Here is a 13,703-nt window from a genome sequence, read left to right as displayed (position 1 = left end):
ATGTGTTATATAGTTTACATATAGCTTTGTATGTGCCATCTGTTCACACAGGATAAGTACTTTTTCAACCTTATTTTTAAAAGTGACTTACAGAAACAAATTGTATATTTGTTTTAAAAATTGTTGGTACGCAGTCAGTTATCAAATATAGTTACATTATTGATAAACACTCTTGCAGTAATTGTCCCTGTTAAACCTCCTGCACAGTAAGTGAAATGTTATGGTATATATTTCATTTGTACAAATTGTCCAGGAAATTACATCAGCACATTTATATGCCATTCACAGATCACAAGTGTGAGGAAAGTACAACAGGATAAGCATTTGAAATGCTGAGACTCATTAGTGTAAGTCTTGGAACAGTGAGACTGAATGACCGAAAATGCAGACTTAGTCCAAGACTGCTTTCCCTCACAATATTCCCTTTTCTCCAGGGTATGATAATTCAGAGTTGATATGTATAAGTTCAGGGGCTGTGGGGTGTGGGGATGGAGGTGCCCCCCCAAAAAAATTAAAGCAATGTAAGAATGTTTGGCATTCACTGTTCTCCCACTTTTTTTGTCTTTTTTTTGGTACTTTGGGATTCTCACATGTGAGTCTCGACATTTCAGTAGGGAGCTGTATAACTAACTAATGATGTAATTTTAGGAAATGTGACACACACTCTGTTTTAAATGTACAAGGTTATTGTAAACTCAGCATCTACAGAAAGATAAGCACATAATATGTTGTCTGCAGAAATACCTCCAAAAAAATTCATGGTAGCTAGTGTACCGATGATGCCTGTTTGTATTGTGATTCCCACTGTTTTGTTTACTATTTGTGAAATTGTTTGCTGTGTAATACTTTTGATGGTATGTTGTATGTTATTCTCTTTATTAAGATCTCATTAAAGAGCATTCGGGCCTTTTGGACTATGCCTAAAATAAGGTAGTTGTCATGTAGAACGATCCCCATTGTATTGTGTACCATTTGTGAAACTAGATACTGTCTAATGCTTTTTGATGGCATGTTATTCTCTTTATTAAGATCTCATTAAAGAGTTCTCTTACTCTTGGACTTTGCATAAAATAAGCTAGTTGTGCCTAGGACAATTAACTGGTAAACAACAAGAAGACAAATAACATTAGCTAAAAATAAGAATCTCTGTGTTTTTCAGAACACAGTGCTTTTCTTTTTATTGACTAAACATTTAAATGAGCGTATATATATATATATATATATATATATATATATATATATATATATATATATATATAAAATATGTGCTGTTATGCCTTTTCCCGTAAAATAAATAACACTAGGGGAGTTTTAAAGTGTTGAAAAGACTAGTAACTAAACAAAGGTTGTGTAAAACTCAAAGCAAAGTGATACATGTTATTTCAGTCAAATATCTGTAGGAATTGTTTTCAAAGTCCAAGAGAAATGTGTGACGTGCATAGCAGGACAAAGGTCTTTGCTTTCTGTAGTAAAAGAAAATATGCTTTTTTCTGTGAATGAAATTCAGTTATAAATTTTATACTTATATTTTATAGCTTTCTGTATATTTCATATGTGATATATTGTACTTTTAACCCAGTCTTAAATAAATATACTTACATTTAAGAACATGGACTGGAAGTGTTTTAACTCATGCTTTCCTTTCTTTGCAAAGATCTTGATCTTTTGTAAGAAGATTGGTAATTTAATTTAAAGCTACCTCTAATACTATCCTTGATTTTCAGTTACATCATTGACTCTGGCTCAGAAGATTTACTCTTTACCTTTGGAATGTGATTTATTTTTGAGAAAAGGTTATGAAGTATATTAAACAAGCACCATGTCAAGGCTAGCCACTCAGTGGTGTAAACCTTGATTCTAGGCAATTTGGTCATATTGATTAAAGTCAGTTTAATACTCTGATCTCATGTAAAAATTTGGAAAAAGGAGGTGGATGACAGTGACTGACAATCATCATAGTTATAGACTTCTTTTACAACATAAAATGTATACTATGTCTTCTTATGTTGTCAGCTATTTAATCAACAGTGTCAGTGTCAACAAATCTCATTTGGGGCCTGATTCTGAAGTAGGGGCCTGAGATCTAGTCATAGGTTATCTTCATGTGCATTAGACAGATATGGCAGATCTGATGGCTTTGCCAAAATGGCTGTCCCCAAGTGCCAGAGCAGAATATTGTTTATTATTATTATTATTATTATTATTATTATTATTATTATTATTATTGTTATTAAAGGGCACAGCCAACTTTAAATTATATTACTTTACGTTGCTTGATGGCAGGGGGTATTAAACCCATCTTGTGCTTTTTAAGTTAATTTAGCATTTTTTTCTCCCAGCCTTTCCTACCTCCCCCTTAATCTTTTTTCCACCTGTACCATTCAAGAGCAATACCTCTGTGGACTCTGTGTCCACCACTCATTCTTTTACTACATTCCATGGATCTGAAATTCTCTCTGTGAAGAAGCACTTTCAGATACCCAGGGATTAGGTAGTCCCCGTACATTATTTATTTATTTAAGTGTGATGACCAGGGAAGTCCACTGGGCCAAAAAGAGTCAGTTTTCAGTGGAGGCCTGGCAATAATTGCAAGTTACATTTCACATGTTACAAAAGGACATTGATCATACAGCTAATTAAACATTTACAGATAAGCTCCATGATATTTGCAATTGGCTTGTCACAATGTTGCAAAAATGAAAAGACATAATTCAATACAGAAATTTCAACATTTACATAAAGTGAATATTTTTGTTATAAACTCAATTGTAGGTTTAACATTTCTAAATATATAGCTACTAGCCATTAGTAGGTTAGGAAAATATTATGCATGGAGAGGGTAATAATATATTTGAGAGTGGAGAGTATAATACAATAGATATTAGAGAGAAAATTTGTTTTTAGTAAGGGAGGGATTGCGGTGGTGGTGCTACGGTAGCGTTGTCACCTCACAGTAAGACGTTGTCCTGTTTGATTCTCAGCTAAAGCATCTTCTGTGTGGAGACATGCATGAATGGGTGTACCGTCGTTGAAGGTTGTGTGTCAGAGCTGGCAACTCGGCACATAAAAATCTACTGCCAATCATTAGCGGACCGGAGTTCCGCTGTGGTGACCCCTAACCGGGAAAAGCCGAAAGACACAACAACAACAACAAGTAGGGGAGGGATTGTTTTGGGTGGGATGAAGTAATAGTCGAGGTAGTCTGATGACTCAGTGCAAGGTGGAATGGGGGGATTAAGTTGGAGCGTGGCAAGGGCAGGGACATTACTGTCTCTGCTCACTCCTTCCCAATCTGCCTTTTCCGTTCAGAATGATGTCACATCTTCCTAATTGGGTCTTGTTTACCAGTATCATATCCTCCCATCATTCCTGGCCATAGTGAAAAACACCTCTTGTTGCCCTAGCATGTGGTCATACCCCCCCCCACACACACACACACACAGCCTTCATATCTTTCTGATGTCTTTTCTCTAGATTCCTTCTGGCAGTCCAATGACCTTTCCCTTTGTGACCTTCAAAACTGCACACAGTAGTCAAGATGTGGTCTTAACCAGAGCCCTGTAGAGTGGAAGCAGTACCTTTTTATTTGCAGAATCTACCCCCTTGACAATGCATACTAGTATTCTGATTGTTGTTGCTAATGCCATGCCACACTGCTCCAAGTGGTCCAATCCAAATATTTTCAGCACACCCAATTCTTTTTTCCTCTCTGTTATTAACTCCATTCTACACGGGTGATTATATACAGCAGGGCTAGTGAGACATAAGTACAGTACATTTCATTTGTTTACATTGAACCTCATCTGCCACCAATTCAGCTTTTCTGAATTGTTTGCTAGGCTCTTGCCTCCTAGTTTTCCACTGCTGTATCATTATCAAAGAAGTTGACCCTGTTCTGTCTCTCTTCCAATCCATCTGAGACAAATACACTAAAGAGTACTGTACCCAAAACAGATCCCTGCCATACATCACTAGCCCCTTTCCAAATTCCAGACATAGTTCCTGTCACTAGAATCCTCTGTATCCTACCATTCAACAATGCAGCTATCCAGCTCCTCAGTGTTGGTCCTACCCCAAATCCCTCCAATTTCCCTGTCAGTTTCATCTGTGGGGGCAAGTCAGTGGGCTTGCTGAAGTCTTACTTTGTCTACTTGTATGAACAAATTAATAATGTACCAACCAAGCACAGCCATAAAAAATATATACAAACGTTTATTCAGTAAGTGTTTCATGCTACTGCATTGCACTACTTCAGACCAATGGTAAAAGCAACACACATCATATATCATCAAAACAATTAAAACAATTAGACAAATCAAATCAGTGTGTCAACTTCTGAGCTTTCAATACAGGTTTTAAAGATATGCTGCCATTCAGGCCAGAAACCCTATATTCCTGAAAGGTAGTAATCCACTTCATTTCAGCTACATCAACTCTATTGACAGTGTCTCCACCTCTTAAATCAAAAGTAAATATTTGCAAAACTAAAAAACTTAAAAGTATGATCACTAAAAGCTGATACATATCTATATAATGCACTGGTGATATTTTTATTCCTAATATATAGAATATGTGCCAAAACATGCTCCAAAAGGGATCGATTGTTACAAGTCAAAATCACCATATTATTCTAGAAGATATCAGAAGAAGGATAGAAGGACTCATACTGATGGTAAAAGTAGGTTGATTTTGACTTATACAGATGATATAAGTAGGATATGTGGAAATATACATAAGAATTGGGCAATTCTTTTATCTGCTGACAAGATTGGTGAGATAGTAGGGCCAGTCCTTAGTTTTTGTTTTAGGAATAGTTTATCTCTTAAGAGGCAGTTATGTTATCATTCCAATAAACTGAGGTGTAAAGTTTTAACAAATAGGACAGGTACTTATCCATGTAGACTTTGTACAACATGTGGTTATATATCTAAACAAAAGACATTTATACATCCTGGAAATGGGTATAGATTCACACCTAAGTTTTATGCAGCTTGTGCCACCTATAATTTTGTTTATTTAGTTCATTGTAACAACTGTATATGTTTCTATATTGTTTCTACATTGGAAAGACCTATCAATCCCTTAGGGAGCATGTTTTGGAACATATTAGATATATTAGGAATAAAGATATCACCAGTGCATTATATAGATATGTAGCATATTTTGGTGATCACCATTTTAGTTTTTTAGTTTTGCAAATGTTTACTTTTGATTTAAGAGGTGGAGATACTGTCAATAGAGTTGAGGTGGCTGAAATGAAGTGGATTACTACCTTTCTGACATATAGGGTTCCAGGCCTGAACGGTAGTATACCTTTAAAGTTGCCACATTGATTTGATTTGTCTAATTGTTTTAACTGCTTTTTATGATATGTAATGACATGTATTGCTTTTATTATTGGTCTGAAGAAGTGCATTGTAGGAGCAAGAAAGCGCTTACTGAATAAACGTTTGTATATATTTTTTACTGCTGTGTTTGGTTGGTACATTATTTATTTGTTCGTGGTTTGTTGTATTGAATTTATCAACCTTCATTTACCAGGTGGATTTTTATATTTTTTTGTCTACTTGTACTGTCCTGTCAATGTCACCTGTAAACCGATTATAATACTGGGTGAGGTTTGACTGACAACCCTTTCTGTCCATGAACCCATGTTATTTGCTGTCCTGTCTTTCTCTCAGAATTCTTTCCCTGAAATTTTCTGCCAGTATTATTAAATTGACAGACCTGTAGTTCCCCATATTTATTCTGCACCCAGTTTATATAAGCCACAATACACTGTCACATTGTGACCCCATTTACCAAAATAGGAACAAGGACTGAAGTTAATATTATTTTTCTTTCTGCTTTAACTGACCATCAGCTTCCTCCAGCTCCTGTCCTTATTCACTGGTCTCCCAGACCTGTCTTATCCTCCACTGGTCTCAGTGTGACCGTATTCCAAGGTCAGTGAGGAAATTAAGGATGCTGGTGCAGCATTGTGCTGAATGCTGGGGAATGTGTCCCATCTCCAATTCCCTTGTGGCAAGCTTGGCAGCTCCATGATTGCTTGATTGGTGCCCTGAGGAGGTGCATGTCTGCTTCCACATATGCACAGCCTCCAGAATGAGTGTCTCACTGCTCATGGAGCATGGAGCTGGCTGAGCCAGTATGTGGCTGACATCAGCCATTCACTCCTACCCTTCCCCTCCAGCCCTCATACATTTAATCAGAATGGCTTTATCCCTCTTCACCACGGGACTCTCTGACATCAATAATTTTAGGCCAATAACTTTACACAAAGCAGTGCTTTGGAAGAGACCCTTTTTCATTAATCACAGTGGACATTGTTGTTGAACATGATATTAAACAACATGGGTTTAGCCATGAGTTATCCTATATTACACATCTTCTCAACTTTTAAACCACACCGCCAGCACTTACACTAATAAATCCAACAGAAATTCACAAAACCAGAAGCTGTGTCCACCACCACTTGTTATTAAATTTTTATTGACCACTGATTGAACGCTTTTGTCTGTAAGCACTTTATCAGAATAAACTCGTATCTTATAAAATGAACTTATATATGGTCTCTCATATAGTTAACTGAGTAAAAACTAATCAATTAAAAATAAAAATAAATCATTACATTTAAAAACACAATTACACATTAAAATATGTTTATCTCTCCCAATATCTGTACCATAGAAATCCAGTACTAGGTGAAATTAATAGTATTCTGTTTGATACAAAAATGTATATCCTAACATTTTTTATGAATGAAGTACACATTTGATTGACGAGTCATTTAAAAATTCTTTAGAAAATTAGAAAATTCCATGTATATATAAATATGTGAATATATACTGTATGTGTATATATATATATATATATATATATATATATATATATATATATGTGTGTGTGTGTGTGTGTGTGTGTGTGTGTGTGTGTGTGTATATACTTCAGTAGATCAAAAATATTACAAGTTTGAACCACATATGGCCAAGACCCTATGTTCAAACTTGTAATAGTTCAAACACTGAAGTAAAAAAAACAAAAAAACAAAATTAAGCATCTGTAGCAGGGGGGCTACGTCCCCCTGCACCCCCCACAACCCCTTACTTAAATATACCAACTCCGAGATTGCACTACATTGCGGAAAAGGGAAATCTTCCCATTCCGCACTGTATAGAGATTTCCATTCAGTACTATCGAACATTTACAAGTTCAAACATATGGTCTCGGCCATATAAGGTTCAAACTTGTTATATGTTCAATCTATTGAAGGGGACCCATATATATATATATATATATATATATATATATATATATATATATATATATGTATATATATATATATATATATATATATATATATATATATATATATATATATGTGTGTGTATAGATACATATATACATATATATATATATATATATATATATATATATATAATGTGTGTGTGTGTGTGTGTGTGTGTGTATAAAAACATGTTCAACCAATAAATAAACATTAAAAAATTCTCACCACTGTAATACATGCATATCCTTGTAAAACTTTCAGTTAATCACATTTGATAAATATGACAATAACGAAAGTAAAAGTAGGAATAAAAATAAAAATGGATATCCCAATGCCAGCACTAAGACTGTAACTTGAACTAGATTTAACATTATTAATAAAAAATAAAAGATGCTAGATGGAAATATATATATATATATATATATATATATATATATATATATATATATATATATATATATATATATCAGCCTGCATCTACCCTAAATATCTTCCCTTATCAGACATTCACATATAAAAAAGCACCTTTTAAGTGCAACAGGTACCCAATACAGACCATGTCATTAGGCCATGGCCATTTGTAGAATTAAGTATCAGCTGACACCTAAATTCCTTTAATCGTAGAAAATCTTTCCATGGTCCTTCTCTACCATCAAGTACTACGCTGTCAATGATGAAGAATTTAAATTTATGGGTGACATTAACCTTTATATGCTTCTAAAGCCTTCACCAAAGTCCTCTTTTGATGAAAGGGGGTGCCAACTTTTAAAGTGTTTGTTGGCTTCCTATAAATATTGGTCTCAAAGCACTTGTCTTCTCAATTATTGGATATAGTTAAGTCTGAATTGCCAATACAATAATTCATTTTAAACTGTAAAAAATCAGTAGTGTTGTTTATATATACAAAAAATTCCAACAAAAACTCTGGACTCCCAGTCCAAAATATGACTATATTGTCCAAGAAATTACCATAGAGGGCCCAATCATTACTGAATTTAGATGCACAAATATACTTAGATTTCCATTCGGCCATAACTAAATTTGCAAAGACAGGGGTACAGGCAGCTTCCATTGCCGGGTCCCTATTATTTAAACAAAGTTTCAAAAGTTTGAACGTGCCTTCATTGACAGCTTAATGTTGAAAAGGTCAAATCCAGAAGACACGGAACAGAGATGTTTTTCCTAGGGAAAAAAATCACTGGGCCATTTTTGGGACTTTGCCATTTCCTACACTGTGGTATGATCTCGGAGTTGGTATATTTAAGTAGGGGGGGTTGGGGGGGACGACCCACTTTATTTTGTGTTTTTTTTGTCGGCCCAGCAATTTTTTTTCCCTAGGAAAAAATCATTGTTCCGTGTGTTCGGAATTTGGCCTTTTCGAAATTAAGCTGTCAATCAAGGCACGTTCAATATTTTCAAACTTCGTTTAAGTAATATAGATGCCCATTGTCACCCCCGTGCTTTGCCTAAAAAGTTGCCCTTCAAAAATATGAAATTGTTATCAATGACAATTTCCACTACATCTCTCAATGTTTTAATTTTGTCATGTTCTAAGTGACTGTTGCTAAAAGAAATTTGTAAAACAGTCTAAACCCAGATCATGGGGAATTTCAGAAAAAAAGATATTTAGTACCAATAGTAACGAAGATGATGTCATCACAGTAAAATGTTTGTTAATCTTTGCCAAAAAATTCCAAGAATCCTTGGATAAGTAGGAGATGTTAATCACCCTCTTAAGTTTTTGGTCAATATATCTAGCAATAGTAAATGTCTTAGAAAATTTAACATCCACTAGTTAGAACATGACAAAAAAGTTTTACAAGGATATGCATGTATTACAGCAGAGAGATACCTGACAAAAAGAAGTGAATGATTTGACTACAGGTGCATGGAAAAAACAAATGTCCATCACAAAACTCCAGCACTCTTCAAATATCTATTCAAATGAAAACTCAAAGCAGCCGTTCGGCTGTGAGCTGTTTTTAAGCTGGACTGCTGCTTTGTGTTTTGGGATTTACTACATAGTCGCCTTGAGTTATTTGAAGAGTGCTGGAGTTTTTTTGATGGATAATGTATATATATATATATATATATATATATATATATATATATATATATATATATATATATATATATATATATATATATATATATATATATATATATATATGGTTTACAATCATAATTTTGAATGCCATTATGCAAACTTTGATTGTTGAAAGGCAGTTTGTCAAAGTCTCATAATGTTGATTCGAAATATGTCAAACTCGCAACAGTGAATGCTAGTGTGCATTGGCTGTTGTGAGATCGACATATTGATTGGAGATTGCACTACAGTGGGGATCGGGAATTTAGCCCTTTTCCTCACTGTAGTGCAATCTTGGAGTTGTAATATATAAATAGCAGTGGGTGTGGGGGTGCAGGGGGGCTTGGCCCCTGCAAAACGTGTTGAATGTCACCGGATGTTCAGGTAAATTTGAAAAATCTCAACAATTCGAATTTGAATTGTTGACATTTTTCTGTTTTGTTATTTTGATTGGTTGATGTTTATTTCAACAATGTTTTTTGAGTAAGTAATTACTCACAAAAATGTTATCGGAATTTTGATAGTAAACACACACACACACACACACACACACACACACACACACACACACACACACACACACACACACACACACATAGTGAAGAGAATTGTAATGCTCCTGTTGCACTTACTGTTCTCTTCACTGAAGTGCAATCTCGGAGTTGATATATTTAAGTAGGGGGGTGGGGGTGCAGGGGGACTTGCCCTCCTGCAAACAGTTTCTTTTACTTTATTTTTTTAACCTACTTTTAAATGTCGAGATTCTGAAATCTCGATGTTTTAGGTACTTTTTTTAAAATCGAGATTTTGGAATTTCGACATTTAAAAATGGACCCATATATATATATATATATATATATATATATATATATATATATATATATATATACATATATATATATATATATATATATATATATATATATATATATATATATATATATAGTGTGTATATATATATATATATATATATATATATCATTTATATATATATATATATATATATATATATATATATATATATAAACACACAGACATACATTCACATATTTATATATACATCTATTTTTCTAATTTTCTAAATAAATTTCAAATGAGTCATCAATCAAATGATCTTCTCAACTTTTACAGTAACACAGTAGATATTTTGGATAACGGTATACTGGATGATGTTATATATCGTCATATATTTAGACCTTTCAAAAGCATTTGATTGTATCCCACATCAGCCTATTATACACATAATGATTAAAACTGATAGTAGCAGTTATATGTTTAACTGGATCAAAAGCTGACTTGTGATGAGAAGGTGTCAGGTCAAACTGACAATATAATTCCTAGTCCCAAATAAGTCCAGAAGGGATTCTGCAGAGCCCACTGTTGGGACCATTCCTGCTTAATGTTTATATATTCAGCTTCACTTCTTCCAATAGTTTTTGAATAAAAATGTTTGCTGATGACTCATAGGTAGGGAGAGTGATGACCAGCTTACCAGATGAACTGACTTTACAGTAACACATAGACTCATTGCCTGTTTGGTCAACATCAGATAACACATATTTTAATTTTATGAAAGGAAACATTGTTCCTTAGGGATTGCTGAATAAACATTACCCTTTGTCTGCCATCAGTCATACTTTACCATCTGTTTATGTTAAAGATCTGGGAATAATGGTGGACAGATATTCAACCTTTGTGCTCAATGCTAACATCATTGTTGGGCAAAGTCAGCTGATAATCAAGGGCATATTGTGGTATGTTACTTCCCAGCACCTAAGAGTTTTGTTTACATTGTTTAAATCCTTCATCAGATCCATCATGGAATGTGGATTCTCTTTTTATATATAGAATATTAAATGTAATGTGAAATTAGAGGGTGCAAAATTTCCTCCCCCTCATCAAAAAAATGTCCCTGTTCTGTGGAGTACCTAGATGACCTGAGTTTGACTAGCAGCTGAGATGTTAGGAAAGTCAGGCAAGGGAGGGTGGGAGGGGGATGCATACAGGGATACACCATACTAGGAAGATGGCAGGAAATGGTGGCTTTCTTTGGCCAAATTGTTCCTGTGCAAGCAGAGGCCTGTACAACAACAATGTCCATTGTCTGTGTGTGTGTGTGTGTGTGTGTGTGTGTGTGTGTGTGTGTGTGTGGCCGGGGGGGTGCACACACCAGGGGAAGGCACAGAACATCCCTACAGTAATATGAATGCTCACATCAGTCACTGAAGGCAGGTTTAGGGACCTGTGTGATATATCTGGATGTGAGAGGGCAGATAGTCTGCAAGCAGGGAGGAGAAAAAACTGTCAAAAAATATTTGGACCTGATCTTAAGTGTTTAACTAATAATTGCTTTGCAGACATTTTGGGTATCTCCATTAAAGGCAGTGTTTATGCTACAAGGAAAAGTAACTAATGGCTGAAATGTCTAAATTTAAGTATTTTCTAAATATTTTTTAACACAAGAGATCCAAGCCTAAGGAATCCATTGCCTTTGCATTTTAGACTAAATGCATCTTTACCCAGCTTCAAAACTCTTGTTGATTCCTCAGTAGAGGACTGCATATACAACTTGAATTTTGATTGGCTACTATCTCCATGATGACCAAAAACTAGATCTTGAGACTGCTAAGTCCATTACAGAGGTAACACACACACACACACACACACACACACACACACACACACACACACACACACACACACACACTACACCTACCTCACATAATAAGGACCAGACACATAAACCCACATATGCTGAGGATTTTAAATGTAATGTCCCCAAACCACAAAGCCCTCCTGCATGCTACAAAAAAAAAAAAAAAAAGTCTTTAGAGCATTCAACAAAAGCAACACCAATCAAGACACATACTGCCACATCCTGCGATGTCTCAGTCTTTATGCCCATAAGACATACTACCACACAACCCAACATTTTTATCATAGGAGTCTCCATTGTGAGACACACAGATATCCCACTCACTAACTTGAGTCATGGTCAGCTGTTTATCATGGGCCATGATCAGTCAAATCACACAAGTACTCAGGTCATTGGATGGCAAGTACCTGTGTGACTCTTGTCATAGTCCGTATGTGTGTGTAAATGACCCAAGTTAGACCTCCCTGGGCTATATGAAGAAAGACAAGGTGGAGCTCTCAGAGCTCCCTGGCTGGTATGATCCTAGCATTGAGCTGTATTCTACTTTGTCCAAGGATGATGCCTCAGTATGAACAGAAGCTGATTCACATTAATAATTGTTTTAATTTTATCACTTCAGGAGGTTACAGTATTTGTCAGCATGGGAGGATATGCTCGACAGATCATGGGTGGATATGCTCGACAGATCATGCTGCTTTGACAGAGATGGTCGGCGCTTGTCCCATGTAGGCTTTTGAATATTAATTGAAACATTATCATCCCTCATTGTGTATTGTTTAGGCACTGCCAAACTGACAAAACTTCCAACATATCAAAACCAACCTTAGAAAATCTGAAGGTGTCACTGCTCAATGCCAATAGCCTAAACAAGAAATTCCACTGCCTCCAGGCTTGCTTCACCTGGGAGAATGCAGACATTTGTGCAGTTACCAAGATATGATTTCATGCTGCAGAGATAATCCCAGGTGCAGGGTTACAATGCCTTTCACACATTTAAACCAGCTACTTCACAGGCAGGGACTAAAGGTGGAGGTCTCTTTAATTACATCAAAAACAATCACATGCCAAGGCTCGTCAAATAAGATGACAAGCTTGAGCTTTACCATGTCTAAATCACCACAGGGAAAGTCTCACACCATATCCTTACAAGCTATCAGTCTCCATCTATGACCCAAGAAGCCCATAACACATGTTTAAACTTACTGGAGTCACTCACCATTTGACTCAATATGATATTCAGTGGTGACTTTAACTATCCTACTGTGAATCATGCATAGCCCCAACCGAGCAGGCCCAGAGATTCATGGACTTTGTCAGTGGGTGTATCAACCATAAGGTCTAGGATGTTTATGTTGACAAACATCCTAGACCTTATGGTTGATACACCCACTATGGGTGAGAATATACTGGATTTGTTACTCTCAACATGTGACAATGGTGCTTAACCCCTACTCCCAAGTGTAATGTTATCTTTGATAAAGTCAAACCATAGTCCTTTGAAATACAAAAAACAAAAACAGGGACCCTTGCTAACCCTGGAACATTTAGGAACTATTCCATGGCAAACTTTGTACTATTAAGTTATAACCTGGCAAAATTTCAAGCCCCCCCCCCCCCCCCCCCCAAGACCTGAATACACTGTTGCTAATGTGGAATTGTTCACAGAGACCCTG

This window comes from Protopterus annectens, chromosome 11.part0, assembly GCF_019279795.1.
Source record: "Protopterus annectens isolate FY-2018-M chromosome 11.part0, PAN1.0, whole genome shotgun sequence".
NCBI lineage: Eukaryota > Metazoa > Chordata > Ceratodontiformes > Protopteridae > Protopterus > Protopterus annectens.
The sequence above is the reverse complement of the archived record's forward strand: the minus strand, read 5'-3'. Positions refer to the sequence as shown.